Genomic DNA, 9,763 nt, shown 5'->3' on the forward strand with positions numbered 1-9,763 from the left:
TGAACAGATAACTTCCTTTTTATTCATTTCATCCTAAACCTACCTTAATTGAAAGAAGACTTACACAAGGAATATTCTGGTGTGTGAGAATACAGTGTGTGTGTACACCAGGGATTGATGAGTCTGCAGAGGTAGGCAGGGGCTGGAAGGTGAAGGACTCAGGAAGAGGCCCTCATTTCTAGAGGCTCTCAGGACCTCTGGAGGGTGTAAAGCAGTGATTACCTCAAGAAAATCAAGAGCTATATTAATAAAAGAATAATATTAAGAACATTTACTTCCTCAAGCTTTTCTAGTAGTTTCATTTTTTTTTTACATCTTTATTGGAGTATATTTGCTTTACAATGGTGTGTTACTTTCTGCTTTATAACAAAGTGAATCAGTTATACATATACATACATTCCCATACCTCTTCCCTCTTGCGGCTCCCTCCCTCCCACCCTCCCTATCCCACCCCTCTAGGTGGTCACAAAGCACTGAGCTGATCTCCCTGTGCTATGCGGCTGCTTCCCACTAGCTATCTATTTTATGTTTGTTAGTGTATATATGTCCATGTCACTCTCTTGCTTTGTCACAGCTTACCCTTCCCCCTCCCCATATCCTCAAGTCCATTCCCTAGTAGGTCTGTGTCTTTATTCCTGTCTTACCCCTAGGTAGTAGTTTCATTTTTATTATTCTTTGCCTGTTTCCCTCTAACTGGGCCTAGGCAATTAAAAATAGAAAGGGCCAGCAAATCCCTAAAAATGACATTTTAAAAATGATTCCATTTTCCTTTTAAGGACTGAGTTATAATTTTGAGCAGTGAAGTAGCTGACCTCATTTAGTAGTGTTTTCTGTTTCCAGTAAGTGTTTAACACAAGCGGTCTTTCACGGAAGAAACTTTCAGGAATAATAAGAATCAGCTTTTCTGAAGCTCCCTACACATTTAGTTTTCTCAGAGCGAACAGGAGGTAACTTCTGGGAATCTGAGGACCACATTAGCTATTTTGAACATTATGAAACAAAAATAAATAAGCCTCATTAAAAAATAATAAAATAAAAATAAATGAGCCTCATATCAAGTTCCCTGCATACAGTTGTCACATTTCTTTAATTTAGAACAATTCCCTAGGGTTTTTGTCTTTTATGGTATTTTTCATGATTCCAGGTCAACTATTTTGCAGCATGTTCCTTAATTTGGAGTTGTCAGTGATTAGATTATGATTAGATTCAGGTTAAATATTTTCCCAGGAATACTCCATTGATGATGTTGAATCTTTCTCTAAGCTTCACAGCAAGGGGCACATGATGTCCAATTATTGTCCAATTTTTGGTTAATTTTGATTATTTGATTAAGGTGGTGTCAAGATTTATCCTCTGTAAAGGTACCTGTACACCTCTGTAATAAGTCATCTATGGAGTGATTCTTTGACAATAAATAGCATTCTTAATAACAGATCTTACATGTATTGTTTCAAACAATAAAAACAGCTCAACATCAAACTTTGTAGAGTTGGAATTATTTCAACAAACCTCTAGTGAGTGCTCACTAAATTATGGTACGCTAAAGTGCTAAGACCAAAGAGGGAAAGCCTGACCAGCAAACAGAATTCAGGAGAGTGACAAACCCACATTAAATGTGAGGAAAGGGAAATCCAGAGAAACGAACGATTTTAGACGATTTTAGATTGAGTGGCAGGGTTAGATTAGAACTCTGGTTTTTCTGATGCCCAATCCAGTGTTCTTTCCATGACAGCATCCAAAGGCTCTATTGTAACACTGTTTCTCCCTGGACCGGTGTAACATTGGTTGCTACAGTGAAAATAATTCATCTTACTATGTAACTAAAAGAACAAGCTTTCTCCAGGCCCACCACAAGATGCTTTAGAGGAATTGTTAGTTGGATTGATTTAAATTATGTACACTGTGACATTAAACTCACTGGAGCCCTAGTCTAGTTTTGTCTCAGGGAAATGTTTCCTCATAGTGACAGTGACACATGCACACTATCGAACCTGATATTGCTCCTCTGCCACACCTTAAAACTACCACAGATTTCTCTATTCACAAATCACGAAACAATTCAGAGGTATCTAAATCCTACATCCTGAGAGCAACTACTTAGAGCTGACATATAATTGCTTTAGAGTGTACAGTGTTTTCATACATATCACTGGAATCTCAAAAGCAATCCAGTTACTCCTTAAGGTGGGAAGCATGAATCAGTGGTAGATGTCTGCTGGGTTACTAACAGTTTTGCCTTTAGGTTTAAAAATATCTAGTGCGTACCTAATTTTCAGAATAGAAACATCACGGACAAAGTCTTATACATACGTTTAATCACTAGTGTATATTTATTCATTCACTCCCAGCAGGACTATCTCAGCTTCCAATTTAAAAAAGGATATGGAGATGGGCTGTTTTAGGCATTGTTCATGTGATTCCTTCTAGGCTGCTTCGGATCTGTAGACCCGGAAATCCCAACCTGGTCTCTCTGTTCCCTGGGCCGAGGGAGTTCAGGGAGAAATAGGTAGCGGCGGGGAAAAGACAAGCTGGAAAAGCTCCACTGTATCCCCTCAACAGTTTCAGGAACTGTTTTTAAAAGCGAAGACCAAGCATCATTTGCCCTTTGCTCGCCCTTCTCAATAAAGAACCTCACAACATTCTGCCTGCTTTGCGGAAGTGAATTTAATCAGATAGTTATTACAGCATTTACAATTTTTTACGGAAGGACTCTGGCGGTAACTCCCTTCTCCAGCTGCTAAAGGGCCATCCCAGATCTAGAGGCGGGTTTCCCGGAGGGCTCTACCGCGGGGGAAGTGAACGAAGGGGGTGGTCAGTTGCAAAGCCCTTCAACTAACTCGGCGTCAGCCTGGGGCCCACACCCCGCGAGACAAGTGCTCGGACTGAAGACCCCACCCCCGCCCCGCCCCAGGCCCCGCTACCCCCGCAAAGTTTGACCGCACTCGGCCCGGGGACAATGAACACGTGCAAGACCTGGCTGGGCTGCCGTGGACTCCGGGGGCGTAATGATTTCACAACGGTCATGAGGGAGGAGAGCGCCAACCCCATCATTTCTAGGAAGGCCTGAGGCGACCAAGCCGCGAGGGCGGCCGGGAAGAGACACTCACATGCCGGAAAACCTGCAGGACTACAGCCACGCCCCGCGCACGCGCGGCGCGCCCTGCCCTCGCGTGGCCGCGGTCGTGCGGCTCCCTCCGCCAGCTGCCGGATCTAGCTCGCCTGCCATCTCCGTCCGTCCGCCTTCCGCCCCTGCGCAGTCGCGTCGTCGCCCGCCCTTCCCTCCGCCCCTCGCAGCAGCCGGCCTCTTTTGACGTCAGCGGCAGAATGCTGCCGCTTAGTTCTAATCTGATGCCGAGTGCTGGGTGGGGTGGGTAGGAAGGTCGCCTGCTCCTCCCCTGGCCTGAACCTCTCTTGGAAAGGAAACCTCTTTTGTAATTTCCTAAGACTTCGAATTAAGCCTTTAAACTGTGCCCGTTTCCTAATAAGGGTGAACACGACCTCTCATCCTAGTTGATCTTCCAACCTGGGAGTTCTGTTAAAAGGGAACTGTAAAATGTGTTGTTATTTGGGTTTATTTGAAGGCTTTCGCTTGTCGTTTTTATGTGTGCCCTTAGGGTGTAAAGTGGAAGAGTGACATCCATAAAATGACGACTTTGTGTATGGAGGCTGGGATAAGCAGTACCTAGTCCGGCTTGATGAGATTAATGTGATTTTAAGTTAGTTTCCATTTGAATAATACAGGGGTGGCATTTTGAAAAGATGGGTATAAAAAGCTGTTAAAGAACTTGAAACCGTGGTTAATCATTTTGTAAGCTGCTTAAAGACAACGTGAAAAGGTATCAGAAATAAAATGAGAATTTAAATTTATAAGGGGCAAAGGTTTTGTCTACCTTTTACAGGCAATGAAATTGACCCGAAGATTTCTGTGATTTGCCTGAGAGGGGTGGAATTCAGGCCACTGTTTTCACCATGCCAGTACTCTGGCCAGCGTGACTAAGGCTGTCTTTAGAGCCCTCTGAGCTTGATCTTTTATTGCCTCTTTTCTTGTCTTCCTACCTCACTTGTCTTTTTCCACTTTCCATGATTTTTGTTTTCTTCCGGAGTTCTCTTTCTCCCCGCCCTCCCTTTGCTTTCTCTATTTCTTTAACTTCCTCTGTTTTTTTTGGGTTTTTTTGTGATAGTTGAGCCAGCCTTTCCTTCCTCCTTTAAATGCCTCTCCCTTAAATGACCATAAAAGGAAATAGAAGAATTTTTAAAGTTTATTTTCTTGTTTTAAGGGTGTTTTGTTTGGGGGGGGGGGATTAGTTAGATATATATTATGTATATAGTTAGATATAAAATTTCCTCTTCTAAAAGCTGCCTCCTACTTCTTTCCATAGATGTTCAGTGAAAGTAGGAGTGTGTAAGAGAGAGTAGTGAAGGAAAGAAAAGAGAGGGAGAGATAGGAAAGAGGACGGAGTGTGTGGTGAGCTGTTTAGAATCAGAAAGAGGAGAAAAACATATATAAACAGAGACATGCTCTAAATTATACAAAACTCAACGTAAAATAACATAGCTGTAGGTAGGTTCTATAAAACTCAAGAAACACATCACTTTCAATCAATCCCTGCACATGCCTCTGTGACGCATTGCCTCAGATGAGTTGTGTCTTTCACAGAATAAACCTGTAGCTTTAGCTGCTCCAGAAGAAACAATCACAGGGGTTCTACCTATGAAATAATAATATACCAGTGATTGCAGACTACATGCCAACCCATAGGCTTCTCAACGTGTTGGCCCCTGTGCCCAGTCCTGCCAGTGGTTTTTGTTATCCTTGTTCTACACTTGGGGAACCTAAAGCCCAGAGAATCCCTTGCCCAGTGTTATAGAAGGCAGAACCTCTGCTGCTATTTCCAATTCCATGGTCTCTGAGTGAATATGTATAATAATAAGGAATTAACATCTAATTTAAAATGAATAATAGAGTTCATTAAAGTACACTATTGCCAACTGACTGAAGTATGCTCTCTTGTTATCAATTTCTCTCTTTGGTGTCTGTCTTATTCTGCTTGGTTAACAATAACTTGCAGAAGTTGGTTGGAACATATTTTGTATTCTGCTAAAACATTCAAAGGTACTCCTGAAGTGTGGTTTATGTCTTAGTTCCCTTCATGAAAGAAAATACACTGCTCTGTATTCCATCATTTAAAAATAATCGGAAGCTTGAGGGCATTATGCTAAGTGAAATAAGTCAAATAAAGAGGGACAAATACTGTATGATCTCACTCGTATAATCTTAAAAAGTCAAACTCAGAAACAGTAGAATGGTGTTTACCAGGGGCTGGTAGAAGAAATGTGGAGATATTAGTCATAGGGTACAAACTACAGCTGTAAGAGGAATGCATTCTGGGCATGAAATGTACAGGATGGTGACTATAGTTAACAATAGTTAACAATACTGTATTATATACTTGAAAGTTGCTTAGAGAGTAGATTTTTTTATTCCCCCAGCTTTATTGAGATATAATTGACAACACTGTATAAGGTGTACAATGTGCTGATTTGATACATCCATATATTGCAAGATTATTACCACCATAGTTAGCTAACACCTCCCTCCTGTTACATAATTACCATTTCTTTTTTTTGTGGTGAGAATATTTAGTATCTACTCTCTTAGTAACATTCAAATATAAGACAGTATTATTAGTTATAGTCACCATGCTGTGCATTAAATCCCCAGAACTTGTTAATCCTCTAACTGGAAGTTTGTACCCTTTCAAAAGTACTTTCCCATTTCTCCCACCCCCTAGCTCCTGGTGACTCTGCTTTCTGAGTTTGGCTTTTTTAGATTCCACATATAAGTGAGATCATATAGTATTTGTTTTACTCTGTCTGACTTATTTCACTTAGCACACTGCCCTCAAGTTTCATCTAAGCTGTCTCAAACAGCAGAATTTCCTTCTTTCTCATGTCTGAATAGTATTCCATTATATATACACCACATTTTCTTCATCCATTCATCAATTGATGGATGCTTAGGTTGTTTCCAGATCTTGGCTATTGTGAAATAATACAGCAATAAACATGGGAGTGTGGATACCTTGATGAGATCCTGATTTCAGTTCCTTTGAATATATATCCAGAAGTAGGACTGCTGGATCACATGGCAGTTCTATTTTTTTTTTTTTTTTTTTGCGGTACATGGGCCTCTCACTGTTGTGGCCCAGCACAGGCTCCAGATGCACAGGCTCAGCAGCCATGGCTCATGGGTCCAGCCGCTCCGCGGCATGTGGGATCTTCCCGGACCGGGTCACGAACCCGTGTCTCCTGCATGGGCAGGCTGACTCTCAACCACTGCGCCACCAGGGAAGCCCGGTAGTTCTATTTTTTTAATTGTTTGAAGAAACTCCATACTGTTTTCCATAGTGGCTGCACCAGTTTGCATTCCCACCAACAGTGCAAAAGGATTCCCTTTTCTTCACACCTTTTGCTGACACTTGTTATCACTTGTCTTTTTAACTATGGCCATTCTAACAGGAATGAGGTGATATCTTGTGGTTCTGATTTGCATTTCCCTGATGATTAGTGGTGTGGAGCACCTTTTCATGTGCCTGTTGACCATGTGTATGTTGTTTTTGAAAACTCTATTCAATTCCTCTGACTACTTTTTTTTTTTTTTTTTTTTTTACGGTACACGGGCCTCTCACTGTTGTGGTCTCTCCCGTTGCGGAGCACAGGCTCCGGACGCGCAGGCTCAGCGGCCACGGCTCGCGGGCCCAGCCGCTCCGCGGCATGTGGGATCTTCCCGGACCAGGGCACGAACCCACGTCCCCTGCATCGGCAGGCGGACTCTCAACAACTGCGCCACCAGGGAAGCCCTCTCTGCCTACTTTTTAATAAGGTTTTTTGTTGTTTTTGCTGAGTTGTATGAATTCTTTAAGTACTTTGGAACCACTTACCAGATATATGGTTTACAAATATTTTCTTCCATTCTGTAGGTTGCTTTTTCATTTCGTTGGTTGTTCCTTTTGCTGTGCAAAAGCTTTTTAATTTGATGTAGTCCCACCTATTGATTTTTGCTTTTGTTGCTCGTGCCTTTGGTGTCATATCCAGGAAATTGCTGCCAAGACCAATGACAAGGAACTTTTCAGCTATGTTTTCTTCTAGGGGTTTTAGGGTTTCAGGTCTTATGTTTAAGTCTTTAATCCATTTTGAGTTAATTTTTTTGACTGGTGTTAGATAAGGTCAAATTCTTCTGCATGTGCTTATCCAGTTTTCCCAGTAAGAGTAGATCTTAAATGTTCTCAACATAATAACAACAACAATAAATGGTAATTACTGTATGTGAGGTGAAGGATGTGTTAACTACGCTTATTATGGTAAACATTTAGCAATATATATTTGTATCAAGTCATCACATTGTGCAACTTAAACTTATGTAATATTATATGCCAATTATATCTCGATAGAGTTGGAGGAAAAATAAAAACAATTATTCATTTCAATGACATTTGGTAGCTGAATAGTAAAAATAGAAAAAATGATAAATTCTATTATTCCCATAATATCTGTGTAATACTATATGTCTACCTTGAATTCAACAATTCACAGAAGCACTGTTCTACATTTTTTTTCACATCTTTCTTTTTCTGAATTTTATCTTATTTATTTGTTTTTTATACAGTTCACATCTTTATTGGAGTATAGATGCTTTACAGTGTTGTGTTAGTTTCTGTTGTACAACAAAGTACAACAAAGTGAATCAGCTATATGTATACATATATCCCCATATCCCTTCCCTGTTGAGCCTCCCTCCCACCCTCCCTATCCCATCCCTCTAGGTGGTCACAAAGCACTGAGCTGATCTCCCTGTGCTATGCAGCAGCTTCCCACTAGCCATCCATTTTACCTTTGGTAGTGTATATATGTCAGTGCTACTCTCACTTTGTCCCAGCTTCCCCTTTCCTCCCTGTGCCGTCAAGTCCATTCTTTATGTCTGCATCTTTATTCCTGCTTTGCCACTAGGTTCATCAGTACTGCTTTTTTAGATTCCATATATATGTGTTAGCACACGGTATTTGTTTTTCTCTTTCTGACTAACTTCACTCTGTATGACAGATTCTATGTCCATCCACCTCACTACATTTTTTTTTAAATTCTACATTCCAGGGTGGTGATTCTTCAACTTGTATATCTTGTACCTTACCATAAGTTGAGAACCTGGATTCCAGGATGGTAGAAACACAAAGCTTGCTTATTCTAATGAGCATTTTATATATTTATAGGACTTTATCATTATCCTTATCATATACTGTGTTTTAAGGACAAAAAAAAAAGCATGAGCATTGTTGGGGGTTAGTTTTATTTTTTGTGGCTTTAAAATACAAACAAAAATAAGGATCATATTAGTTTTTAAAATGTCAGCAATAGTATTAGCATTTTTACTGCTAGAACTGTGAAACATATAGACATGAAATAGCATTATCACCTGAGAAGTTATGCTAATCCATTCTGTTATTAGGAAGCTTGAGGATGCAGTTCACTCACATCTGCATTCATGGGATAAAATTTGAAATGTGGCAAGGCTGACTTTATCCTTCTGTCTTATGACTAAGATAGAGGTTTTCACAATTAAGAAGCAATTTGAACAGAAAGCATGAGCAAGGGATGGGCTTTATATGTTTCACTGCTCTGAAGCTATAATAGAAAACAAGTACAAAGATTATTCCAGATTATTTTGGAAAAACTTTTATTCCAAAGTATTGTAAACTTCCATTCTGCAGTTGACTGGAAGATTTTTGGATAATGAATCTACCCATTCATATTGATATGTCTTCGACCCTCATACTCTCTTGCAGTTACTTTTGCTGCATAACAAATTGACCCAAATTCAGCAACTTGAAACAACCATTTGATTATGTTCACAGGTTTTGTGGGTCAGGAATCAGACTGGGCACAGCAGGGATGGTGGACCTCTCCTCCTTGAGATTTCAGGTCTCATCCCTTGGGCTGGGCTGCCTCAGGGTCTGGGACTGCCAACAGAAGTAACTGCACTTGTCTTCTTTATGTGGCTTGACTTCTCTACAGCTAATGTTCTCAGGGTAGTTAGACTTTTACATGGCAGCTCAGGGCTCCAAGCTTGAGTGTTCTAGTGTGTAAGGCTGATGCTGCATTACCTTTTATGACCCAGCCTCACTATTGTGTCCACTGTAGTCTCTTGGTTGAAGGAGTCATAAGCCTGCCCAGATTCAAGAAGTGTGCCCAGTGCTCGCTTCGGCAGCACATACACTAAAATTGGAACAATACAGAGAAGATTAGCATGGCCGCTGCCCAAGGATGACATGCAAATTTGTGAAGCATTCCATATTTTTGGCAACTAGAGATTATCATACTAAGTGAAATAAGAGAAAAACAAATACCATATGATATCACTTATATGTGGAATCTAAAATACAGCACGTGGTTGCCAAGGGAAAGGGGGGTGGGGGGTATGGACTGGGAGTCTGGGATTAGTAGATGCAAACTATTGCATTTAGAATGCATGGACAACAAGGTCCTACTGTATAGCACAGGGAACTATAACCAATCTCCTGGGATAAACCATAATGGAAAAGAATATAAGAATGAATATATGTGTATAACTAAGTCATTTTGCTGTATAGCAGAAATTAACACAACATTGTAAATCAAGTATACTTCAATTAAAAAAAAAAAAAGAAGTGTGCCCATAGGACCCCCACCCACCATCACCTCTCCATGAAAGGAGTGTCAAAAGACTTGG

At 40.7% G+C, this 9,763-nt stretch overlaps 1 non-coding gene across 1 annotated transcript; it reads left to right on the forward strand.

The window, feature by feature from the left end:
* Positions 1 to 9,246: 9,246 nt before the first annotated feature.
* LOC117312289 (U6 spliceosomal RNA) lies at positions 9,247 to 9,353 on the forward strand. The gene has a single exon (XR_004526545.1). It is a non-coding gene; the product is annotated as a U6 spliceosomal RNA (small nuclear RNA).
* The last annotated feature ends 410 nt before the right edge of the window (positions 9,354 to 9,763 follow it).

This window comes from Tursiops truncatus, chromosome 4, assembly GCF_011762595.2.
Source record: "Tursiops truncatus isolate mTurTru1 chromosome 4, mTurTru1.mat.Y, whole genome shotgun sequence".
Taxonomy (NCBI): Eukaryota; Metazoa; Chordata; class Mammalia; order Artiodactyla; family Delphinidae; genus Tursiops; species Tursiops truncatus.